At 39.3% G+C, this 13,835-nt stretch overlaps 1 long non-coding RNA gene and 1 pseudogene across 1 annotated transcript; one reads left to right on the top strand and one right to left on the bottom strand.

The window, feature by feature from the left end:
• The first annotated feature begins 1,983 nt into the window (after positions 1 to 1,983).
• Positions 1,984 to 5,170, top strand: LOC146577591 (uncharacterized). The gene is made up of 6 exons (XR_014891421.1): positions 1,984 to 2,281; positions 2,379 to 2,526; positions 2,643 to 2,708; positions 2,956 to 3,137; positions 3,235 to 3,345; positions 3,832 to 5,170. It is a non-coding gene; the product is annotated as an uncharacterized LOC146577591 (long non-coding RNA).
• A 3,260-nt stretch (positions 5,171 to 8,430) lies between these two features.
• On the bottom strand, positions 8,431 to 11,981 carry LOC146577590 (OX-2 membrane glycoprotein-like; annotated as a pseudogene).
• Between the last annotated feature and the right edge of the window lie 1,854 nt (positions 11,982 to 13,835).

Genomic DNA, 13,835 nt, shown 5'->3' with positions numbered 1-13,835 from the left:
ATTAAAAACGTATATTAGCAAACTCTGTCCTCCACAAAACTTATCCCGAACGAGTCTCTTAACGACAAACAAAAATGCGGCGGTTCGGCTGTATTCACATTGCAGCTTGGGGTCTGAACAAACTGAGCAACGTGGCAGTGACTTACCCCCCACCCACTTGAAACGTAAAGGCAAATAGGCGGAGCGGTTAGTGCTACGTTTGTGCAGATTTGTGCAGGTAAAATTAGCGTTTGTGCTGCTACAGTATCTGAGATATAATGATTTTAATTATTACGGCCTACGCTGTATAACACCAGTGTCTGTGGCAGTGAGTTTCAGCAGCTGTGGAGTTTTGCACTTTTTCTAGGCTTGCTGCATATTAACTTTTATTAGTTTACACTTTAGTAACACAATTTATTCAGCGGAAAGGTTGATATTTCTTTTGTTACTAGTGCAGAAACGTACACAAGGTAGGCTAAAGTTTTTATTTTTTCTGTGGCAAAACTGAGTTTCATGTGAAGTGATTCACGTATACCTAAATTATTATTATTTTTTACATACCCAGTTGGCCTCTATGATTTTGTTTTGAATTATATATGTTCATTATTATTAATGTAGCTGTCTCAGAAAAAATGAAGTGTTTGCTTTGATAGATTGTTACCTACGTGTAGAAAACTGAATATTCCACAGCACTTAGGCGAGGGATCTTCAACCTGCGGCTCTAAAGCAACATGTGGCTCTCCGGCCCCTCCACTGTGGCTCTTATAAGACCAAGTAAGTCATTTTTTTATTATAAAGACAACAAGAAAGGGTTCTGTTAACAGTTTTTTTTTTTTTTATGAAATATCTGCATTGACTATTCATTGAATGTACAAGGCTTTTAAAAGTGATTTAATGTTTCTTAGGTTCAAATCTGTTTACTGTAATTTTCAAGTTGGTTGCCCATCTTTCCTAATTTTCAATTATTATGGAAAGGATGCTCGTAGCTGGCTTCATTTTAACAAATACTTTTTTCCGTTATAAAGCTTTGATGATTCATTGTCTTATCAAATCTAAAAATAAACATTTTTATTTACATTTCCATAGCTTACACGATATAACAACTCATTTTCTAGATATTTATAGGCTCTTTCTTTTTTTAGGCTCTAGACAGGTTTTGTAGCAGCAGGGGGGAAAGGGGCCCTTTGAAATGAAAAGGATGCTGACCCCTGACTTAAGCCACCAGGTAAACACAAAAGAAATACTGGAAAATTATTGACAGAAAAATGGAACGGTTACTTTCAAGGCTATGGGTGAAGGTGACTTGGTGTGTAAAAGCAAATATACATCAGACTGACAAAGAAAAGAGTGTTAAAAGATTTTTAATTTAGAACTTTAACTTTATGTGCAAAACTGAACTTACTGATAACACACACTAGCCATTTGAACACATGTAACTGTAATGAACCAAATAAAACAGAAAAATGCAGGCAGCACTCAATATACTGTGTATAACACAGCATGGGGTTGTATTTTTTTCTTTTCAGATGCTCCTGTCACTCCATTTCCCAGGTCATCATAGCACTCCCACACACATGGAGCTCTCCTGCAGTATGCAGTGTAATGCCCCAAACCATCAGTGGTCATCTTTCCATGGAAAGCAATTAATGCCCTCAAAGTGAACGACTTTCCTTGGAGAAGCAGGTTGGAGGGAAATTCATTCAGTGGAAATTCTGTTTGGTTTGCAAGGTCAGTATCAATCCACACGATATCTCCAATGTTGTAGCTGTGAGTAACTGTCCCTGCACAGAGCTCATTTCCTGTGGTGCTGTCTTCTGTTTTGAATTCTGATGGACACAGAGATGGATTGGAGAGTGGCCTGAGGCAGGTAGACTCAGGTAGGCCAAGTCCTGCTTCCACAGCCGTGCCAAGATGAGCCATACCAGACTCTTTGAGGACAGAGATGGCAGGAGAAACAAATGGCACTTCCCTTGTCATCCCTTTGCTGAGGTAGCAGTGCTGTGAAGAGCAGTGTTTGGTAAAATAAACACTTGAGATGTTCCTCATTGTCTTAGCAATTACAGCGGAGATATTGCACTGAGCATCGATTTGGATCGCAGCAGACCTCAACGAGACAGCTTCAAACATTACACTAAGCAGCTCTGCTCTCCTCCTGTAGGTTTGTTGGGTCACACCATCTGTGGCAATGGCTTTCACCAGCTGCAGGACTGGGTTTTCACTGTCTTTCAGAACAGCATTTTGAAATGTGGAGCTGTCACAGAAGGCACAACATAAGCACTGAAAAAATGCATCAAATGCACAGGTATTGAGCACAGAGATTGTCGATTCCCCTAATCTAATAGGCTGATGGAGGTTTCCATTTTTTAATAATCCCACTTTCACTCTTTTGGCCCCAAAAGTTTCATCTGCATGGAGCCATTCGGTACATGAAGAGAGGTAGGAAGTCCTCTTCCTTTTTTTGAGTGGAACAGCTAGGCCCCTCCAGTTCTCAACTGCATCCCCATCAGCCGGAAGAATGTTTATGGTAGCATCAGATCCCACAAATGGGTGAGCATCCATTTTTATTTTGTCTTCTGCATTGTGAGTCGTCATGGATCCAGAATTGGCATCTGTGACTTTCAGTGATCCCACCGTTGCCTCATCTTTGACCTTTTCTTTTGCAGAACAAATCCGCATATTTCCCTCGATGAAGGAAAGATGACGAGCAATGAAGCGATCGACTCGAAGAGGCAAGTTGTCATGTTTGAAAAGGCCATGTTTTATGTTTTTGAAATCAGCTTCAACAGTGGCTGAACTTGCTGTGATGCTGGTGCTTTGGAAGAGAGGGACCATTATTCCTGTCCAGAGTGGCAAGTAACTTGCCAGTCTTATTATATGAGGAATAATCTCAGGGAGAAAGTGAATATTATCTCTATCCCCATTTGCTGCAGCAAGTGACCTGCTCTCCTCACATATTTCTGTTACCCACTGTCGCAGGTCAGTCTGGATCTCATCCACTGAATCCACTCTCTCACTTTCCTCCGTCTGTTCATCTGGAATGATGATGGAGTCTTGAGCAATTTGGGCTTTCAAGTATTTCTTGCACCTTTCTGAAGGAAGAGGTGCTCCAGAACTGTCATCACCTTCTGCCTCACTGAGGGCCACAACAGTGATAGCATGTAGGAGCTGTTTTGCATGGTCCAAACATTGAGACTGAAGAGGTTTTGCTAATGACCTGACAAAGAAATCTTTAACACGATGTGTTTTCTTCTTCAGGCAATCCCACTGGCATATCATCTTGATGCAGTGCGCAACATCAACCCTGATATAACAAGGGGGGAGTTTGGCAGACTGGGTTCCAAGAAGGACATGAAAGCATTCATTAAGGTAGGACTTCAGATCAGGATGAGGAGTGAAAGCCTTGACCAGAGCTCCCAGAATTGCCAGAGAAAAGTCACTCACAGCATACTTTGGCACAGGTGCACCTGCACGAATCCATTCTGTCAACCAGTTTGCGATGGCATTAACATCATGTTTCTCTGACAGCATTTGCACCACTGGGACACTGGGGCAATTGTTTTCTTTCAGAATACCTTGATAAAGGAAGATATGGCCAGATTTGCCATTTGGTCTCAGCAGTTTTTTCACAACTGAACCGGTTGCATCAAAACACACAGTTGGGGGAGATTTTTTTGACAATGTCTTATAAACATGCATCTGTGTTTGACTCCAGTAGTGACAGAAAAACTTGTCCAGTCCAATATCTCGGATGCTACCACTGTGAGGAACACTATATTTTAACAATTGCAGAGATGCAATGGGGTCCTTATCTCCTAATTCCAAGTCTTTTCTCTCTTGTTTGGCTTTTCGCAGAGTGGCCAAATTTGGAAGGTGGCTTGGCTCAGGATCTCCAACATCCATCAGATCTGCTGCCCTCGCTGACCTCCATACAGCCGGTTCCATTCTGCCCTCACACAGCTCTTTAGCGATCTGTTCACGCAGGTTTCCAGACATGAACCGCTTGGAGTGGCCAGTGTGCAGGGAGAAATCTGTATTTCTCATGAAACACTGGAGCACCATTGGACTATTAATTGCTGGCTGTCTGTCACATGACATTTCTAACTGGCCATGACACTCCTTACAGTCGCCTCTGATGTCCAGATAATTATTGTTGACAGTTGGATGGACCTTTGCTCTACGGAACACAAGTGTACATGTATTTTTGATCTTCTTCCATATAAGATCGTTGATGATATGAGTCCAAGTGCCAGGTTTCAAAATTGTGTATTCCCTTTTTAGGGTAGGAGAAAACTTGTCATTGTATTCAACCTTTTCAGGAATAAATTTAACCCAGTCCTCAAAAGGGACTTCTAGTTCAAAAGCTTGACAGTTTTCTTGTCCAGGAGAAATGCAATGTGAATCTAACTCTCCTTCACTATTACTTTCCTGATCACTGATTTCCAAAGCTGACCAGATGTTGTGTCTATTTAGCTTCACAAAAGTGTACAGGGCCTTTGCTGACATCTTGTCTTCTAGCTGCTGACTCAGCTCTTTCCAGACTGATGCAGCTGGAGTGGCTATTTTGCCATTTTGGACTATGGCCTCTTTTGAATTGCAAAGAACTGCAAAAATGGAAACCTTGTCTACAGATGGCTTTCGAGGCATCTAAAAAAAAACACACTATGATTATGATGGAGCAAAATGTGATTTCTGAACTATATACACAGCCAGGAGCATCCCCTCCCCCAAGTTCTCCACCAATCTACACTTTCATATTTTGTGGAATTATTGTTTTTAAGATGGAGCTATTGAATTTGTGAGTTTATTAAATTGAGTCTGAGTATTTAACCCATGTACTGTACAGCACTTTAGTCCAGTGTGCTACATGTTTTAAAGTGCTTTAGAAACTTTTTTCTTGGACATTTTTGAAAATGTTTAACATTGAAAAAAAATCCTTTTGATCCAGACAGTTAGCTATATCATGTATTAACTCAGTAACTAAAACCTCAGTATTTTAAATGTAAGCTTACCTTGTTCAGAAATCAGATGAACGCTGTTCTAAGAATCCTTCAGACACAGTAATGCCAAATAATAGTTTTTTCTGCCAGAAAATGTGTATTTGATGCAAAAGACTGCTAGCTTGTTCGTTTCTCAAAAAGTGTTCATGGGAGTGTAAAATGTTCAAATGTAGTTTTCAATAAAGTTTTTTTAATCCACTCTAAAAAAAATAAATACTCAAGCATTTGCATCGTGGTTTTATGAACAAAAAGTGATTGAAGTAAAGAAATTGAAGTTAAAAAAAAATACACTCATTACAAATTTAGCTGATTAAATACAACAAGAGGGTTTTTTTAACAGAACTTTATTGAACAAGTGAACACACAAAGTGAAAGGTCATTTGAAAAAGACATTTTTCAGCAGTAAACCATAACAGGATATCTCAAATCATAGCAGCACAAACGCTAATTTTACCTGCACAAATCAGCACAAACGTAGCACTAAAAAAGTAGACCATTTTGGCCCGTTTTGGAGCAGTCTGGGGGGATGGTGACCTTTGAATGACCTATAAAATAATGTTTAATATCTCAAACACCGTAGCAGCACAAACACTAATTTTACCTGCACAAATCTGCACAAACGTAGTACTAACCGCTCCGCCTATTTGCCTTTATGTTTCAAGTGGGTGGGGGGTCAGCTTCACTCTGCTCACTTTTTGGCACAACACCGGGAACGAGCTCACAAAGAGCACGCGCATTTTTAGCGGTCCGGAGCTGTAGGAGAAACACAAGTTAACTCAGAGACACAGACTGATGCGACACAACCAGTAAGTAGGTGTACAGCGTACACTGTAGTGTGTAGCACACAGGAGTATCAGCTTATTACGTACACGTTGGTAAGCTGTCTTGTTGCTACTGACGAACTGAAACAAACGAGCGTGCTGTGTGTGCAACAGCGCGACAAACATTACCTGTCCTTTTATTAACTGCACAAGTAGTGCTGGTCATAGCTGCTGGCTACCTGTGTAAGGCTGTCATGGGTCTGTAGCTCTGACACCGTTTTAGGGAACATATTTAGTTTTAAAGTATTTAGAACATATTTAGTTTTAAAGTAAGTTTCCGGGCTTTTCCTGCCTTTCTGGAGGGATTATATTTCACTAAAAAACGATCTAATATGCATGTCCACATAATTATGCATTATTATAATATTTTAAAAAACACACGCTGTATTTTAAAAAACATACATTAAGAAGCAGATTATATTAGATTTATATTTTAAATAAGACAAAATTTGGATTTTACAGCAGTAAGATTATTGTATCTCTACAGTTTAAAAATGTAATAAGCTTTGCCCCTGCACAGAGTGGATAGTGAAACAAATAGAATCATCATAAATACATTATTTCATATTTATTACTTCCCACTCCTCTTTGCTTTATTATTGTAGCTCTAGTAATAAATAATAATGTAAGGATTCTGGATCAGTGCGATGCCCATAGTATATACAGTATTCTGAAGAAGGTCTAAAATGTCACTGTGTGTGCGTGCATGTGTGTGTTTTATTTAGCTGGATTTAAAAAAATATTACTCATGATATAACATTGTGCAGACATGGCTGGTAAGGACATGAGGAGGAAACAGCAGGAGCTGTGTGAGGCTACTAAAGGCAGGGCTATAACATTTTTCTGTCATCATTTTATTATAGATTAAGTGCAGGAGTTGTTAGGTGTGGATAATTAGATTATAGTTTATTGCAATAGCAAGTTGTGCCTTGTTCTCACATAGACAGCAAGTGGAGAGTGATATATGAAATGATGGGATGGAAGGAAGAAGAGAAGCAAAGAGTGATTCACAGGCAGAGCCTAAATTATTTCTCACAGTTTTTGTTGCCTTATGGTTCCAAGCGCTGTCACCAATCTTTGTATTTTGTTATTTTCTCATGACCCTTGTTTAATCTGCTACCATCTCTCCTATGGACTTTTTAATGTCTACAATCTCAGATCAACACAGCCCTGCCCTTCCCATATTAGATTCTTGATGAATGTGTGTTGTTGTTATTCAGCCTGGTTCAATGTGCCCCTTTTTAACTTTGAGCACCCGCCCCTTTAAACCTCTCTGCACGGCCCTGCAATTCAACTTATATACAGGACATAAAAACGTAAGCATGACTGTGTGACATGACAGCGTGGAAAAGTGTGAAAACATCCACGATCACCAACGGATTTCGAAGGGCTGGACTGCTGCCTGATGGAGAGGAGGCTCTTCAACTCTGACACTGACAACAAGGATTTGTTTGGTTTTGCAAGTGACAACGAAGGAGAGAAGCTGAGAGTGGATGACGAAGCCACCCTGAGCCTGTTCGTATCCGACACTGGAGGAGAGGACTTTGGTGGTTTTAGTGCGCAGGAAGAAGAGAAAGATGGTGAATGACTGACTTTTCTTCTTGTTGAAGCCGTGTCACTGCACCTGAGCCTAAAAGGTAGTCTGAATCTATTTTTCTGGTGTGCTGTAGGTTATTGTTATGTACTACATTTGTTACTCATTTATGAAGCACAGTACATGTTTTGTACTTGTAATTACCGCTACTTGTACATATACCCTAAAAGGTTATGCAAATATGTACCCATAACTTGTTTTTCAAAATATTAATAAAAGTGATGTCTCCAAACAGCCATCTCTTTCCTGACAATTCCCTTTGTGCATATTCTCTTACATATGATAAGTCAACATTGAAACACCTGCGGCTTTTAGTCAGGTGCGGCTAATGTATGTACAAAACAGGATTTTCGCCTGATTTTAGCTTGTGCGGCTAATATTCAGGTGCGCTCTGTAGTCCGGGAAATACGGTATTTAAATTTACTTGAGTAGGGTAGAGTCATGCTAATGACCTAATAATTTTATTCAGGTGTGTTGCAGCAGAGATACATTTCAAAGCTTCAGGACGCTGGCTCTCAAGGCCTGGAGTTTGACACCCCTGCTTTACACAAAGATGGGTTAAATCACAGTGCAAAGAATGAATGAATAAATGAAATATAAAAAATAAATAATTATTAAATAGTCTTACACATCAATGTCATATGTTGACTTTTGAAGTATTTGAATCCTTATTGGGTTCCCTGAGTGACAGAAGGATTAAAACACTTTAAAATCAGTACTGAAAATATGTGCAGACATTACTGGATAGATTTAGGGTTAGAATCAATAAATCACTATCATGTTAATAAGATAAGACACATTACAAAACGACATACTAGAAAGTGAAAAGGTAACTTTTCTTCAAGCAGCATAGTGGAGCAACAGAAAAAGACAAACCCCAACACCAGCACTGCTGCAGCTATTACAGTGATTGAGGGAAAATCTGTGAAAAAAACAGAAAAACGTGACGCTGACCAACAATAATACATCACTCATGAAGTACTGAAGTCATTGTTATTAGATCCCAGTCAAATTTACCCAAGTATCATCCGTCTCTAGTCTAGTCTGTGGTATACAGAAAGAGTTTCTCACCACCAACAGATGTTTTTTGGACCTAAGGAATCGTCTCCATCACCTCTCTGTGAGGAGCAGAGAGCACTCGTGCTGCACATCCCACCTGTGTGCTGTGTTTACGTGAACCTGAGAGCACAGCTGTAGTGGTGACAGTGAATGTAGCGTTGGTGTTGGACACACTGACAGTGTTGTACTGTGAGAAGCTGAGGTGTTGTTGTGAGAGTGTTACAGTGGGAGCAGGTCGACCAGTGGCTGAACAGGAAACAACCCACTCTTCAGCAGAGTTTGACTCTCTGACATCAACAACAGGTTCATGCAGCTCTGTGAAGGATCAGGAGATATTGCAAGGAATATGTTGTTGAAAGGAAATCAGTTTCTAGCACATTTAAACACATTAATGCAAAAGTTCTTACCATAGACTTGGAAGCAGGTTCTACCAGTGAAGGAGCCTTCAGGATAAGTGTTAAACAGACAGTGATAGCATCCTTCATCCTGCTCCGTCACATTCCTGATGACTATGGAGCAGTTCTGTAGTCCAGTGTATTTAAACTTGACTTTATCGTTAAAGCCATCATTCACTCTCTGACCACAGTACTTGCTGTAGGTGGCAACATTTGTCTCCACATCACGTGAGATTTTCTGCCATGTGACCTGATGGACGTCTTCAGTGTCCAAGAGCTGACAGCTGAATTCAGCATCTTCTCCCACTGCTGCCAGCACAGTCTGCTGTGTTTGGACCACTGCTGTTAGAGCTGCATGGAGAATAACATGAGTTAGAGATGTGGAACTGAGAGGTATTGATGGGAAGGATTAAACAATAATTTGGGTCATGGAGTAGTCTGTGTTTTAGGCTCAAACAAATTGACATATGGGTACCACTTAAATGTGATGTAGACTATAAATATAAACCTGACACTCATTGTTTCATACTGTATGTTTCAGGGACATTTTCTTTCATCTATAAAAAAAAAGTAAGACAATTCAGTTAGCTACCAACTAAACAAAGAAAGTCAGATAGATGTACAGATCGTGTCTATATTGGTTCTGTTGGTCCATGACCAATTCTGGAGGTCTGTACTGCATTTGAACTTTTCCAACAATTTGGAGGTCCAACCATGATTTAAGCTGGACATCAATATGGCGTTCAACATTAGAACCTTGGACTTGATGTATATTTGTTGGACATCATGTAGATATCTATGACAAGTGCAGGGAATTTAAAGGTTTAATTGAGGTCATATTTTTTATTTACAAAATATCAATATTGGGGTTACAAAACAATCCCTTCAGTGGACCAAAAATGAATTATAAAACCCATCACTTCAACATAACCAATACCAGGACTGGTATTGACTGGTAACTCGTGCTACTGTAGAAATTCCCATTGATTTTCTACATTTTCCCAGAGGCCTCCCCTTCTGTGGATTACTAGTATGTCATTTATTAATTTGTGCCTCAATTATTTCAGATCAGTTATTTCACTGGGGAAGCCCTATATTGCCCACTTCCTAATTTCAGCACAGTTTGATCTTTCTCTTTAGCATGTATGTAACTTTGGTTTGTTGAGATTTTGGCATTACTTCTGTCATAAACATTCTCTCTCAGACATAACTGACTAAGATTTCTGTGGTTACCCAGAACATTTTAATAGACTTTTTGTAATCAATCAGGTCTTCAACCCCTTCTTTTTAAAATAGTGTATAAACCGTATGTATGTGTGAAAGACTGTTAATGTTTTGATAAATTGTTTATTTTAGAACAATTGGTGAGTGTGTTTAGCCACTTCACACTACTACACTTTGCTCTAAACTACATTCCTTCTCTGAACAGTATATATGTGAATGGACTGACGGATCTTTTCATTTCAAATGTTAAATAATTGTCAGTAAACTACTTATGACCTGAACTCCATCTCTGTCTAATGGAAATGAGTGCCTTCTTGTTTTTAACTACATTGGGGTTGTGAAACGTCTTTTACATTGTAGGCCACATACAACCCAATTTTTGTTAATTTACCAACCATACATACATAACACACAAACATGTGGTTTATCTATTGCTTTCATCGTAATATGAATAGGCATGGGGCAACCTTTAACAAAACAGTCTAAAGCTGTTTTCACACAGCTCTCAAAACAGTCTCATTAATCTGAATGATGAACAACTCATGACACAGAAAGTTGATTTTGTTCTGTTTTATTAGGCTGAGTGTTCAGTGGGAGAAACGTTTTGTCACTCATTCAAACAAAATCTAAACTCTTCAGTAATTGTATCTCCCTCTAATTCTGTCTAAAGAAAATCTCTTTGTCACTTCAGAGAAAAGTTCTCACATTTTAGGATCAATTTTTAATTATTACGAGTGAAGGTTCTTGTTTTCTTTTTTTTTCTCTTGTCACAATAAATAACTTTAAAAAACAAAAACAACAATACGGAATAAAACTTACCTTTTGAAAAGGCCATAAAAAGAAAAAACAAACACAGAATCCCACAGTCTGACATGGTGCACATCTCTGTGTCCCCACTGGCTATTGTACCACGTATTGAAACAACGTCGTACAATAGCCAAATTATTGAAAACTCAAATGTCCCCGAAGGAAGGAAGAATCTCCCTTCCTTGTGGGACATTCCAAGGCATGTTAGAATGATCAACTGTACCAAGTAAAGTACAAAAACTTCCCAGTGCAGAGTTTCATCAGTGTTTTAATCAGCAAACTCAATCATTTTTTTCTGCATTTTGAAAATTCAGTAAAGCTGTAGGTGTCAACATTTGTCTCCACATCTTGTAAGATTTTCTGTCATGTGACCTGAAGGATGTATTTAGTCTCCGAGAGCTGACAGCTGAATTCAGCATCTTCTCCCACTGCAGCCAGCACAGTCTGCTGTGCTTGTATCACTATTGTTAGAGCTGCACAAACAAAATAAGAGGCTTTCATAGTCCGTGTTTTATGTTTCATTTAAAAAAACAACAACAACTACATAACAGAATTCACCGAGGTACATACTGAACTTACAGGACAGAAACAAAGTACCAATCCTATTGCAGTAGTATATCTCCAGTAACAATACCAGCATTGGTATCAATACTATTGATAACTGCATCAATCTGCCCACATCTAACTCGTGCTATTGTAGAAATTCCCTGTGAACTTATACATTTTCTCAGAAGCCTTCCCTCCGCGCATTACTGGTATGTTATTTATTATTTTGTGCTCCAAGTTCAGTTATTTCACTGGGGAAGCCCCGTAATGCCCACTTCTTCATTTCAGTACTGTTTGATCTTTCCCTTTAACATGTATGTAACTTTGGCTTGTTGAGATTTTAGCATTACTTCTGTCACCAACATTTTAATGCTATCTTTACTCTGTTATAATCATCTCTCTATCTCAGGCATAACTGACTGAGATTTCTTTGGAAAAGTTCTCACATTTATGACCTTTTTAGGAGCTTCTTGTTTTGTTTTGTTTTCCTGTCACAATAAATAACTTAAAAAACCAAAAATGACAATATGGAATAAAACTTACCTTTTGAAGAGGCCATTAGAAAAACTAACAAATGTATAATCCCACAGTCTGACATGTTGCACCATTTGCCATGTCTGTCCCCTCACTGGCTATTATACAATGCATAGTGTTAGATTATAATATTATTTTATGCCATGTTATACCCCTAAGTAAAGATTGTGACTTATTAGGTAGTTTTAGTTGGCATTATTTTCCTGAATTAGAAGAAGCTGATAACTATTGCATTAGTTAAACTGATTTGCATTACATTAGACTGCTGATTTATTGTGGATGAATGATATTGTTTTATGATGTTATAAGAAATACTGTTCGCAGAAAGTCATCGCCTTATTTGTCTGATTAGAAGAGAACATGCTGGAGTTTTCTGCCCCATCTCAGCAGGAGCAGATAAACAGGGAGCCAAGGTCGTAGCTTAGGCGCTGTGTGAGAGAAAAGCATGTGAATGTTTAGGCTTTTATGATAAGGTGGGGGCACCAGAGGCTATAAAAGTTTGATCAATGCTCCACCAGTTTGAGATCTGAGGCTGTCTGCATACAGTGTCCATCTCCCACGCGTGTGATCATTAAAATCATCGTTTGACTCAACCCGGCCGGACCAGTGTTGTTATTGTGGTTTTTTCTCTTGTCTCCATCCCCAATTTTGAACTCGTAACACTCTGTAACTGTTAGCTAGGCAATTTCACATTTTTGTCTTTTTGTGGAATCAGTGTGTTTGAACAGCACAAATTCTGCCTTTTCTAATTTTGAAAGACTGAACATGATATAAACAAAATAAATCTGATCTGTTCCTCTATAAATCTGGACAAATCTCAGATTCTGAAGTTCTCAGCGCTTACATTTTGTCCTCTCCTACACTTCTGCTGAAAACTGACATGTGATGTGTTTGTACAGCTTCCTCTGTCGGTTTTTAACAAACCAACAAATTATCCAACAGAAGAGTATACCTTTGAGACAATGGTGTAGGTCTACTTTCCAAACTGAGAGGATGGATGAGATGATGGTGCAGGTTTCCAGTCTTAATTCAGTCTTGTTGCCACATTGTGGTCACCTGTCACCTTACTTTTGCTGTGGGAATTATGAAATGATAGCTAGACTTTAGCTTGCCTGTAGTGGCATTAAATGATCCTTTAGAAAATAGTTATAAATGTATTAGTTCCCAACATTGTACATTGCTGAATCATTATTTTTACTGAAAGTCTGTTCAGTTTCCAAACTAAAAGTAAAATTGAGTGTGACTCGCCGGCACATTACAGTGAGACTCTCCAGTTTGATCAGCAGAGAAAAAAGATATCTCAAACAAAATATGACGGAATTTCAAAAACCTTAGTGGATCCCAAAGAGCTTACTAAAATTTAATGTTTGCTTTGATTCCTGCTTTGCTCACTCTTGGCGTTCTCTCCATGAGCTTCATGAGGTCATCACCTGAAATGGTTTCCAACAGTCTTGAAGGAGTTCCCAGAGATGCTGAGCACTTGTTGGTCCTTTGCCTTCACTCTGAGCTCCATCTCATCCCAAACCATCTCCACTGGGTTTAGGTCAGGTGACTGTGGAGGCCAGACCATCTGGTCAGCACTCCATCACGCTCCTTCTTGGTCAAACAGCCCTCACACAGCCTGGAGGTGTGTTTGGTGTCATTGTCTTGCAGCAGGAGGAGCAACCACTGCACCAGCGTAGAGTTTGGTAATCAGTCCAGAGGTCCAGAAACTTCATCCTGATGCCTAATTGCAGTCAGGGTGATGCTGCCAGCCCATAGATGTCTGTGCCTCCCTCCACTGATATGCCTCTTGGGTCATTACTGGCCCACTATCAAACTGGCCACGCAGAACGATGTTACAACTTCTCTGGACCCTTTCATATCTGTCATATGTGTT

Source organism: Mchenga conophoros, linkage group LG3 (assembly GCF_057382185.1).
Source record: "Mchenga conophoros isolate Kocher_MC1m ecotype Shallow Benthic linkage group LG3, M_conophoros_male_GT1.1, whole genome shotgun sequence".
Lineage (NCBI taxonomy): Eukaryota > Metazoa > Chordata > Actinopteri > Cichliformes > Cichlidae > Mchenga > Mchenga conophoros.
Note: the sequence above shows the minus strand (reverse complement) of the source record. Positions and strands in the feature narration are given on the sequence as shown.